The following is an 11,147-nucleotide window of genomic DNA, read 5'->3' as shown; positions in this document are numbered from 1 at the left end:
ACATATGCATTACATAATTTTAATTTATTTTATAATTTAAATTATAAACATAAAATTATAAGTTTTATATTTTGAATTTAATTTTATAAATATATTATGTATAAAAATTATTTAAATTATATACTTTGGTTTTATTTTTAAATTTTAAATATTAAGTAAATTTTGTATTTTCAATTTATTTTATTATAGGAAATTAAGATGAGTAGACCTAATCAAGCTATTGAACAAGAAGATGAAACAAAACCCCTTTGGAGATATTTTACAAAGATAAGAAAAACTCCTGGTGGTGGAAATTATATGGTCAACTGTAGTTTGTGTGATTTTGAATTTAATGGATCTTACACTCGAGTGAGAGCTCATCTCTTAAAAATTAAGGGAGAAGGGGTTAGAGTTTGTCCAAAAGTGAATCCGACAAAACTTGCTGAGCTTAAAAGATTGGATAATGAAGCAACTTTGAAAATTGAAAATTCAAAGAAGAAAAAGGTCTCTCTACCACCTGTATCCGAGGAAAGAAAGCAGACAAGCAGTGGTGGTGTTCACCAAAAACTCAAGGGTCCTCTAGAAGCTTCTTTCAACATTCAAGCTAGAGATGCTCTTGATTGTGAAATTGCAAGGATGTTTTATTCTTCAGGATTACCATTTCATCTCGCAAGAAGTCCTTATTATAGGAGTGCCTTTTCTTACGCTGCCAATACTTCTAACCTTAGTGGATATGTACCACCATCATATAATAAATTGAGAGGTCCACTGCTTAATAAAGAAAGAGCTCATGTAGAAAATCTTCTGCAACCTATAAAGAATTCATGGAAGCCAAAAGGTGTGACAATTGTTAGCGATGGATGGAGCGACCCTCAAAGAAGACCTCTTATCAATTTTATGGCTATCAATGAGAGTGGACCAATGTTTTTGAAAGCAATAGATGGATCTGGTGAGACAAAAGACAAGGATTTTATTGCCAAACACATGAGAGATGTAATTATGGAAGTTGGACCACAAAACGTGGTACAAATTATCACAGACAATGCAGCAGTATGTAAGGCAGCAGGTATGATCATAGAATCAGAATTTTCTTCAATATATTGGACTCCTTGTGTAGTGCACACCTTGAATCTTGCATTGAAAAATATTTGTGCGGCAAAAAATACAGAAAGAAATAGTGATCTTTATGAAGAATTTTATTGGATCTCACAGATTGCTGATGATGCTACATTTATTAAAAACTTCATTATGGGGCACTCTATGAGATTATCAATGTTTAATAACTTCAATTCATTGAAGTTTCTTTCTGTTGCTCCAACGAGATTTGCTTCAACCATCATCATGCTTAAAAGATTTAGAACCTTGAAAAGAGGACTCCAACAGATGGTAATTAGTAATGAATGGTCTGATTACAAAGAGGATAATGTTGATAATGCACGAACAGTCAAAGAAACTTTATTGAATGATAATTGGTGGATGAAGGTTGACTATATACTTGCTTTTACTGCCCATATTTATGATGTTATCAGAAAAACAGATACGGATATGGCTACTCTTCATTTAGTGTATGAGATGTGGGATTTAGTCTCCATTGTAAGCATCTTCAATGATATTTTCCATAGATAATCAGACTGAAATAAGGGAATATCCCATTAAGCAATCAATCTTTCATATTGAATGTAATTGTAAACATAATCACAAATTGATAAATCTATAATCAAATACGTACCTGGCTTGTTGCAGCAGTAAAAATCTTCTCTTCAAACCATTGAGCAATCTTCTAAAGTTCATGCAATCCCTCTTGACCAGAAACAGAAAGATGTCAGTTTAACGTGTCATTCTATAGAAGATGAAGAAAAGCGATTTAATAACTAAATAATACAAATTATAGAAAACTTATGGTCAATAGACAATCCCATAATGTTATAAGCTCGTTAAAATGTAAAAATTACCTTACTGAAATCATACACATATTCAAAACAAAAAACAAATATAGTAGAATGGATATCAGAAATGGAGTGCAAGCAGCAGATTTAAATTTAAATTTTCGAATTTCCCTCTCTTTTCCCTGTAATATTCTCAGCCAAGGCTAGCATGAGTGGTTAAGTATAGCAATGCCTTTCTTTCGAAAATAACTTCTAAAATATATGAAAAAATGAGAGTTTGAAGCAATTGTGAGAGTAGTTCTCATCCATGAGTTTTATCTTGATTTTTAGTAGTCCAAGTGATTACTCTTCCTTGTTGCTTATCATGAAGATGAAGATGGAACTTCAAGTTCAAGTAGCAGACCAGTTTCTTCCACCATTTAAGTATTCTCCTCCTCCACCTTTTCTCCATTAATTTGTGTTCATGTCCTTATGCTCTATAATTTTTATTTCAACTCTATCCTAATCCATTTCTATCCATAGTTATGTTCTTGTTAATGATTTTATTTGGCTAGCTTGAATTCTACATTGTTCTAGTATAGAATTCTAGATCCTACACTTGTTCCTGTTCTATATTGATCTTGTGATTAGTGTCATTGATTCAAGCCTCTCAAGAAATGATTTCAAGTTTTAACGCAAGGATAAGATTCAACTCCAATTGTTGTCTTGTTTCGTATGCATTTAAGTTTCCTTTGCATATATGAACTCTATCAAAAACATAAGAGAAAAAAAAAATCTACTAATAGTACTATAGTTTTCCACTAAATATCCATCAGCCACACATTCTCTATGAAGAGAAAATATGTATAAGCTATTTAAGAGCAAAATACACAATCCTAAATCTAGTATGCAAAGAAAAACATGCTCCTCTGTGAAAATAATGGCAGTAACCTCCAACCAAACACACCAAATGAGAGTAATGATAGTGCGTGAAAAATAATAACAGCAAATAGAAAAAATAAACTCAGCTCTCCTCCCTTAAGATATCTAAATATGCACCCACAATAGCAAAAGTTCATTCTAACACATTCTGCAATAACACCAAAAATTGAAAAACTTTCTATTTTTCGGTGATATCATGGTCAACACCAAAGTATGACTACTCCAAAGTTGTTAAACTCTAGTTACTACCTAGAATCAAGAGGGAATGGAAAGCTAGAAACTCGAATCATAAGATCTTAAATTTCAACCTAATAATAATTATAAATAATACATATGCATTAAAAGAACATAGGTAAAGAAAAAAAACTCACATCATTAGAAAAACTTAAATTGAAAATTCATAATCATAAATGTATAGACAACTAGAGAGAGAAATAAAATTTTTAACATGATAGAAATAATTCAAAACAATTCATAAAAGTTAATAATTTCAACCTGGTAAATCACATCACCAGAGTGATCCTACCCTCAATAAGTTCAGCTTGCGCAGGACCTTTGACATGTAAAATGATACGATCTTACAAGGCACAAATGATTTTAACAAAATTGTCCCACTAACACATCAATGAGCATGTGCAACGCTGACATGCTAAACCTCATCCCTACACTTTAATTATGACATTAAAACCAATAATAAAAGAAATATTTTATTAAATATTCGTTTGAAGGAAAAATGAACCCATTTAATTATTTTGTTAACCTAATCGCCAGACATTCGAGCATATATTTCATATCTTTTTGCATCAGAGGATTACAATTACACAATATGACGCTGTTATTGATGCTCTTTCATATACATTCATTTATCACTTGGAAGGAAGACCAGAGTCCGCACGGAAAAATCTATGAAATTATGAACAAAAGTAAAAATCAGTGCGACAATATTACGACTAAATCTTACATTCTGTTGACAATTCTTTGGCGTGACTCTTGCTGCAGTCCACCTCTCCAATCACTGCTATCCATATTGGCTTCAGTACCTTGATTAGGTCTCCAATGATTGTTATCCATCTAATCTTGATAAACTGAAAAACGAAAAACGGACTATTCTTGTCAAATTGAATTCCTAAAGGAAAGAAAGTGCAAAAGATGAATATAAATGTATGAAATATTATGAATATAATCCAAAATAATCCATATAAATAAATGGTTTTCAACAGTCCATCAATAGATTGTATAGTCAAGAAAGCCGTTAAACAACAAAACAAAACGTTATAAAAACCTAGGTTTATAAGATGCACGCAAACACATTAAATTACATAAAGTATTTCCTCAATCTTGTCCATATTAGTTGTCATGTTCTCATATCTCAAAGATCGATTCAAACGAAACATTCTCATACTCGAAGATCGATTCAAAAACGCCCCTCTTTTCTACTTGATATTTGGATTAAAGAGCTATCCATGACTGTGGAGCCAATAATCATCTTTCAACGATAAGAGAGAAAGAAAGAAAAAAGAAATCCAAAATTAGAAAACGGACCTGATGGTGGTGGCCATTTTCATGCGATTCGTCGATTTGTGGGCAGTGTTACAGATTGCGTGTCTGACTCGTGAGCTTCGACCGTATTGTAGGTGACTTAGAGGTAAAGAAACAATTTCGAATTATTATTGTTATTATAAAGCCTTCTAACTTATCAATATTTTATTACATATAAAATATAATACGGACAATAAAATCGTATTTAAACAGTTAAGATTAAGAAAAAATTTAAATTATACATTACTTCTGTAAGTGGTTGATAAATTATTATTAATGTATGATTATATTATATTAACTATTGACTATGTGTATTTATAATTTATGAGTTTTTAGTTTTCCATATTTATTTTAACTTTGTGAATACAAAATGTGACTGGAATCGAGAAATTACATTGTTTTATTATATTATTTTGAAATGAGATATTATATTTCTACTCGTATCAAATTTAACTATTTTTGCATTTGTATTATCATGTTATTGTATTTTATTTCACCAAAATATATAAATTCGTTAAAATTTGAAAATATTTACGATTGGAAGTCAAGGAAATTTATTTATTTTTCTCAATAATATTTAAAATAGTAAAAAGAAAATTGTATTAGGTGTGTATTTTTATTAAATTACTGGAAGAATAATCATTTAAATCACTAACACCGTTTCATTTCCGGTCATTGACGGTTAAAAATGATTATGAGCAACGGATTTGTAGGTAATATTTGTCTGTCATATCCGCATATTTGAAAGTGAGAGAAATAGTCAATTAGTGAGATGGTGATTTTTTTTCAATCTCGTTTGAGATGAGTTATCAGAGAGTACACCTGTTTTCACAATAATATTTTTTTGTTTAAATCTCGTTATTTTCACATGCATACACTATTGTAAGAAGTGTTGTAAACTTATATGGTAGTTAAAGAAGATGGTCGGAGAATGCATGATTTAGGTTAACACGATGAGAATTGGTTATATTGTGATTGAATCGATTATATGACAAAACAAAGGAAAATGGAATCGATTTCACTAAGAAACGGTTATGTTGTTGTTCTAACTAATTTCAGTATATGAAATTATTTTTAACCTTGTTTTGGTGTTGCAGTATGAATAATGTACGGATTGTACAAGAAAAACATTTATAATTGAGATTTTGGCAGAGGCATGGAGACAATATGCACTCATCTTTTTCAAATGTATAATTTATAAATTTATATTTTGAATTATATATTTTAGAATATAAATTTATATTACTGTACAATTCATAATATAATAATCTTTAATGAAAATTTGTACTCTGAAATATAAATATATATTTTAAATTATGTAATTCAAAATATATTATTTATTTTATATTTTAGGATGTATAATTTAAAATACAATTCATACAAATTTGTAATTATTATAATTTTAAAAATATAAAAACATTGATATTTAATATCATAAATTATAGGATTTGAAATATTTTTTAAACATTTATAGATTACACCAGAATGTCTACGATTACATATTCTTAAAAAGAAATTAAATTACTTTTTTTCTCTTATTTTTGCTCTTATTTTTGTTAATTAGTGTTGGTCCTTCGGTTTTTGTTTTGTTTCAATTTGGTATTGCTTTTTTTAAAAATAATTTAATTTGATCATTGCGTTAGTTTGACCAAATGGTGTTAAAAAAAATTGTTTGTAATTTTTTGTACACATGTCACTTTGTGTCATGTGTTAAAATGATTCAATTTAGTCATTATATTTGTTTTTAATTTTAATTTAGTCATAATTTTTGTAAAAATGGAGCAATATTGTCCCTCCTTAGATTGTGACTCAAATCAGAGGCGGACCTCTTATGACAGGGGAGCCACGGCTCCACCAGCTTCTTTTTTTTTTTCTTATATATATTTTTTGAAAAAATATTTTTATGTTATTATTTATATTTAAAAAACTTTGTTAACATTTAAAAATCAAGTTTTGCCTCTCTGTTGTTTTTTTTTTTTACTTCTTTATTTGATGTCTCTCTTTTTCGTACCTCTATCTCTTATTCTCCTCCTCTTTCTATCTCAATTTTCATCATCAATCTCTTATTATTTTCAAAAGCAAATTGCACCACGAAATGATTGAGGAGTTAAGAAACATTTTGGACTAAATAATTTTTCTTTTGAGTAAGTTTATTTTTTACCCGCTTTTTTCAAAACAATATTTTTTACTCTTGTATGTGACTTTTTTATGCTCTAGGCATATCTCTATTTGTTAGAGATTATAAAATCAAGCTCTAATTGTTTATCAAACTCTTTTTATATAAATAGAGCTATTTTAGACTTTGAAGTTGGGTAAGGGAAGAACAGTATTAAAAATATATTTTAAGGTAAATGAAGTTAATTATTTAGAAGTTGTTAATTTTCTTAAAATATTGAGTTTTGGTTTTGAGATTTAATGTGCGATATTCATAATTTTATCTTTTCCTACATAAGACAAAGGCTGAATTTTTAGCAAGCACTATGAAAACTATATCGAATGGGATATTGTTCCAAGTTTTAGTTCTGATTAAATTATTGAAGATTTTAAAGTATTGAAAGAGCGTAGAGGAGCACTCTAACAAAAGAAAACTTTTGTTTTTTTTTTAATATATTATTGTTGATTGTTGATGATAAACTTTATGTTACACTTATATATATATATATATATATATATATATATATATATTATTGTTATATGTTTTGGATTATATTATCATATGTGCTTGTTTTGAATAGAGAAAATAATATCAGAAAATGAAAACTTTTTTTAATTATAAAAAAAAATTATATATATAAAAAAAATTTTGGATCCTCTAAAATTTTTGTCCAAGTTCCGCCACTGACTCAAATTATTTGTTGTATAAATCATATGGTAATATTCTTTATAAAATTAACATTTTTATTAAATATTTCTAGAAATATTGTTAAATTAACTTTAAATTTTATACGAAACATTAAATTTTGTTTTGTTTTTAAGTTGAAAGGAAAAATATGTTTTTGGTCCCTGGTCGAAACTTGATCACTGTTTGGTCCTTGTACTTTCAAATCACTGTTTTTAGTCCCTATTTTTGGACGGCGTTAAAAATAACAAACGGCGTGTCACATGTTATTTAATTATTTTTATTAAAAAAAAAAACTAGCTTCGCAACAACTGGAAAAATATGTTTTTGATCCCTCAAGTTTGACCTCAACTTGGAAATGGTCCCTGGTCGAAACTTGATCAATGTTTGGTCCTTGTACTTTCAAATCATTGTTGTTTTTAGTCCGTATTTTTGGACGGCATTAAAAATAACAATCGGCGTATCATGTGTTATTTAATTGTTTTTATTAAAAAAAACTATTTTCAAATTAAGTTCAAACTTCAGGGATCAAAAACATATTTTTTTCCAGTTTTTTTTTTTTGTAAAACGTCGGCCTAGCCGACGCTATTGTTTTATATTAAGAAAATTAAATAACACATGGCTCGCCGTTTGTTATTTTTAACGTTGTCCAAAAATAGGGACTAAAAATAATGATTTTGAAAGCACAGGAACCAAACACTGACCAAGTTTCGACCAAGGATCATTTCCAAATTTGGGTCAAACTTGAGAGACCAAAAACATATTTTTCCCTAAATTGAAATTTAGTTCCCAAACTTATGTGAGATGAGTTATTTGATTTTTAATCTTCACTAAATTTGCAGTACACTTGATGTCTTTATATATAATGACAAATTGGTTAATTATTAAAATTAGGTTTGGAGTTTAACTTTATTTAATAATAAAAATAAAACTAAAAGGTTTGTTTAAAAATATTTCTACAAATATTTAATAAAAATGTCAATTTTAGTAAAAATATCGACATCAGATCTATACAAAAAGTGAATTGAGTATCAATTTAGGTAGGAACAATATTGTCTCATTTTTACACAAATTGGGACTAAATTGAAACTAAAAAAAAAAATATAGAAATCAAATTGAATCATTTTGACACGTGACACAACTATTAAATGACATGTGTAAAAAAGATTAAAAAAAATCACAAATTGACATGTGGCGTAACACTGTTTGGTTAAAATTGACGACAATGACCAAATTAAATAATTTTTTTAGAAATGAAGACCAAATTGAAACCAAAAAAACTGGATGGCCAATTTGACGCTACTTAATAAAAACAAGGTTAAATTTTTTTTTGGCCCCTCTATTTGTCAAGTAATATTAGTCTAGTCCTCAAGTTTTTCGTTGTCTCAATTTGGTCCTCATTTTCTTAAAAAATGATTCAATTTGGTCCTTGCCATTAATTTTGACTAGACTATGTTAAAGTCAACGCCACATGTCAATTTTTTTATAATTATTTTTTTTTTATGATTTTTATTTTACTTTTTTGAATTTTTTTTTGAATTTTTTTAATTTTTTACAAGTGTCACTTCATAGTTGCTCCATGTGTCAAAATGACTCAATTTGGTCCCTATATTTGTTTTTAGTTTCAATTTAGTCCTAATTTTTGTAAAAATGAAGCAATATTGTCCTTCCTTAAATTGACACCTAATTTAATTTTTTTATAAATCTTATGATGATATTCTTAGTAAAATTGACATTTTTATTAAATATTTGTGGAAATATTTTTAAACAAGTTTTTTTTTTAGTTTTGTTATTAAACAAAGTTAAACCCCAAACTTAATTTCAAAAATTAATAATTTTGTCATCATATATAAAGGCATTAAGTGTATCATATTATACAAATTTAGTGAAGATTAAAAATTAAATAACTTGTCAAACATAACTTTAGAAACTAAATTTCAAGTTCAAAACAAAACCAAAGTCTAATGTTTTGTATATAATTTAAAGTTAATTTAAAATAATTATAGAAATATTTAATAAAAATGTTAATTTTAGTAAGAATATTACCATAAGATTTATAAAAAAGTAAGTTGAGTGTCAATTTAAGGAGGGACAATATTACTTCAATTTTACAAAAATTGTGACTGAATTGAAACTAAAATTAAATATAGGAACTAAATTGAGTCATTTTAACACGTAGAACAATTGTGAAGTGACACGTGTAAAAATTAAAAAAATTCAAAAAAACCATAAATTGACAAGTGGCGTTGACTTCAACATCGTCTAAATTGAATCATTTTGAAGAAAACGATGACCAAATTGAAGACCAAACTGATATTAATTGACAAATAGAAGGACCAAAAGAGTATTTTAGCCTAAAAACAACAACCAAAAGAGTAATTTAATAAAAAAAATAATTTAAAATTTATAAATTTATAAAGTTACACGTTAAGTTCACTAGAAATACTCAATCATATATCCACCGTCCTAAAAATATTCTAAAAGATTCATAACGGATTTTGCTTATCCATATATAAATCAAACATATTTTTCAAAATAAATGTTTAGACTTAGCCATGATTTTTGTCTTTGAATCTCCCTTTTATATCTGAAATCAAATTATGAATTCTTACACGACATAGTTGAACAATTATGATTAGAACGCTAACAAATCTGTTGTTGACGTCAATCATCTTGATTGCCTTAAGGAGTAGGTAAAGAAAAAACATCTTTTTAATTACATTTACACAAAAAAGTGGGATAAAAAACACATAAAAAGATAAAAGAGGAGTATAACGCGAGATATGAGAAATAATAACATATTTTATATGTGTTCATGTGTGAAAATATGATTTGAACGAGCTTGATGATAAAATTTTTGTATTTTTTTTTAGAGTTTTAGAGGTGAAATCGAAAGAATTTAAGATAAAAGGAAGTGAATTTTAGAATAAAATTTTGAAAATTTATGAAAATGTAATAATAATTTAAAATATATTACTCTTCAATACTTTACATTAGAAAAAAATAATATATATTACTTTTCAATACTTTACATTATACAACTGCTGTTTCATATTAATAAAAATAAATAAATATGTTATTATATGTTATATATATATAGATAACAAAAAAAAATATATATATATATATATATATATTTAGCTTTTTAATAATTTAGTGTATAACATGTATTTTAAATATATATTTTTTATAAACAAAAAATTACTTAATAAAAAAAAATTATTTTGCACTCATATATAAATATTATGGACAAAAGCGTCAAAGGTCACATGATTATGTATTTTTCTTCTCATCTCTTCAAAGTGAGAATCTTACGTCTTTTTCAAAATTATCTTCCAAAATTAATTCAAATCCTTTGAAATAAACACTAAGATTACTCTCAAATCTATCCTTGCAAAGAGTACATCTCTCTTAAAGCAAATTCTAAGATGGATTACATTGACTTTTCGACTAATTGTTACCCAACAATTTTTCATTTTTTATGATTTTCTAAAATTATCTTCTAAATTTATATTTAATGATGCAAATATTTTATTAACTTTTAATAAATTAACTGGTGTTTTTCAATTAAACATATTAAAATAATTATTATTTTTTTAATTTTGCATGTTAAATTATTTTGATTGGATCGTATAATCTTTTAGAAAAATCAATCAAATAAATAATCTTTTAAACTATTTTTTATTTTGTAAAAAACAAAAGTGATCTAACTCATAAAGTTAACTAGAAAAAATAAAGGTAGATGAACTAAAAATACCAATTCATCCCTGTTAAATTATCAATTCATCCGATCAAATCATGACAGTTGCTGAGACTTTATCATTCTACTTTAGGTTTCAATTATAATTAATGATGTTCAAAACTATTAATTAATCTCTCAATTAAAAATATTACTAATGAAATAACTATTATAAATTAATCAAGGTCACAATAGGATTGGTAGAACAAGCTATACACATGGTAATAAGGGTAAGTATATATGT

At 26.9% G+C, this 11,147-nt stretch overlaps 1 long non-coding RNA gene and 1 pseudogene across 1 annotated transcript; one reads left to right on the top strand and one right to left on the bottom strand.

Moving 5' to 3' along the window:
- Nucleotides 1–189: 189 nt before the first annotated feature.
- LOC146887904 (uncharacterized) lies at nucleotides 190–1,243 on the top strand (annotated as a pseudogene).
- A 166-nt stretch (nucleotides 1,244–1,409) lies between these two features.
- On the bottom strand, nucleotides 1,410–4,441 carry LOC146887903 (uncharacterized). The gene is made up of 4 exons (XR_003603299.2): nucleotides 4,329–4,441; nucleotides 3,748–3,871; nucleotides 1,709–1,779; nucleotides 1,410–1,610 (listed from the first exon to the last, which is right to left on the bottom strand). It is a non-coding gene; the product is annotated as an uncharacterized LOC146887903 (long non-coding RNA).
- Between the last annotated feature and the right edge of the window lie 6,706 nt (nucleotides 4,442–11,147).

Source organism: Vigna unguiculata, chromosome 3 (assembly GCF_037176805.1).
Source record: "Vigna unguiculata cultivar grain cowpea cultivar isolate G323 ecotype 2 chromosome 3, ASM3717680v1, whole genome shotgun sequence".
NCBI classification, from domain to species: domain Eukaryota; kingdom Viridiplantae; phylum Streptophyta; class Magnoliopsida; order Fabales; family Fabaceae; genus Vigna; species Vigna unguiculata.
Note: the sequence above shows the minus strand (reverse complement) of the source record. Positions and strands in the feature narration are given on the sequence as shown.